The sequence below is a fragment of the Lissotriton vulgaris genome, chromosome 10, assembly GCF_964263255.1.
Source record: "Lissotriton vulgaris chromosome 10, aLisVul1.2, whole genome shotgun sequence".
NCBI classification, from domain to species: Eukaryota; Metazoa; Chordata; class Amphibia; order Caudata; family Salamandridae; genus Lissotriton; species Lissotriton vulgaris.
Window position 1 is genome coordinate 557405344 of NC_141698.1, and position 1948 is coordinate 557407291.

The 1948-nt window shown below is 49.0% G+C and overlaps 1 pseudogene; it reads right to left on the reverse strand.

The window, feature by feature from the left end:
- Nucleotides 1-643: 643 nt before the first annotated feature.
- On the reverse strand, nt 644-1741 carry LOC147688523 (18S ribosomal RNA; annotated as a pseudogene).
- Between the last annotated feature and the right edge of the window lie 207 nt (nt 1742-1948).

Here is a 1948-nt window from a genome sequence, read left to right on the forward strand (position 1 = left end):
TGACTGTTTACCGGCATAGCCATCAGGTAGGTTGTCCCATAGTCTCCCCCCTCATCCTGACAGCGTCACAGACCGGTTATTGCTGGATCTCATCTGACTGAACACCACTTGCCCTTCCTATAAAAACTTGAATGCCAACCTCTGTGGGTCAAATAACTAGTTAGCACAAAGGGGTCTCAACCAGACAAATCGCTCCACCAACTAAGAACGACCATGCACCACCAGCCACAGAACCAAAAAGGGTTATAAATCTGTCAACTTAAGCAGCCGGCTCCACTCCTGGTCAGGGGCGGCCTTAGGCATGTGCCAGCTGTGCACCTGCACAGGGCCACCAAACCCCAGGGGCCACCATGCCAATATATATCCTTAATATAATAATCCTCTGAGGATGGATATATATTTGTGTGGCGGCCCCTGGCAGGGATTTGGTGGCCACCGGCTCTGTTCCACTTCCAAACACCCTGACTCCCCCCTCTTCACTGGCCTCTGCGCTCCGCCCCGCCCGGACCCCCTCTTCCGGGGGCCCCTACCTACACTCCCTGCCCAGGGCCGCCATGAGCCTAGAGCCGCCCCTGTCCTGCAGGTGCCCTTCCAACAATTCTTTTAATTTTCAGCTTTCCAATCATACTAACCCCCCTCCCCCCAAAAGATTTTGGTGTCCAGAAAGCTGCTTAGTAGGTCATGGAACAACGCCGCTGGATCCCTAATCGACAACGTGTATGGTCGGAACTACACAGTATCTAGTCGTTTTCAAACCTCCGACTTTCGTTGTTGATTAATTAAAACATTCCTGTTAAATGCTTTTGCTTTGGTTCATCGTGTGCCAGTACAATATTTTCACTCTAGCCGGACAGTATGAATACCCTCTGCAGTCCCTCTGAATCATGGACCCAAGTCTGAAAGCCAGCTTAATAAAACCAGAGTCCTATTCCTAGATGACGTTTTAAGTCAATGGTCCTGCTTTGAATACTCTAATTTGTTTCAGAGTAAATGCTTTTGACCCCCAGAACTCTCAGTCAAGAACATCAAGGGGGGCATGAGATGGAGGGATTGGGACAGGAGTAGCACACCCCATGGTGTATTACCAGCTCAAACCCAAGAGTCAAATATGAGCTTTTTAACTGCAGCAACTTTAATATATGCCATTTGAGCTGGGATTACCAAGACTGCTGGCACCACATTTGCCCTCCAATGGATCCTTGTAACAGTATTAAAGTGTACTCATTCCAAGTACAGGGCCTTGAAAGAGTCCTGTATAGCTAATTTCCAACACTACCTCGTTGAATCGAGAGTGGGTAATTTGTGCACTGGCTCCCTTCCTTGGATGTGTTAGCTGTTTCTCAGGCTCTATCTCCAGAATTGAACCCTGATTCCCTGCTGCCCATGGTTAGCAGGATAGGCACAGAAATTACCATTGAAAGTTGATTGGGAAGATATCCATATGTTTTGTCGATGTCACAGGGTTGTGCGGTCAGCCCTAGGGTATCTTAGACTCACCAAAGCAGCCTGGTGAGCCCAGATTGGTCTTGGTCTGATAAATGCACACAACCTGGGAGGTCTGCATTCTTTGGCATGTATTAGCTCTAGAACTACTACAGTTATCCGAGTAACATATGTAGCAATCACATAACCATAACTGTTTTAATAAGCTATTCACAGTTTCACTGTACTGGCCATATGCACTTAGACATACATGGCTTAATCTTTGAGACAAGCTTATGCTACTGGCAGGATCAACTAGGTAGCCGGACCTGCTGGATGGGAGGAGGAGCCACATGCCGATCCTAGACTGACCGCCACAGCCCTCTGGAACCTGGTTTGGGAGCCCATTCTTGCCTGCAGGTGGCTGGGAGGACAGGGCAGTCACATAGCCACTGGTAGGCCATGCCCGCACCATAACAACAAAAGGGAGAGGCAGGCTAAGGTGCAGCCTGAGCATGACACAGGG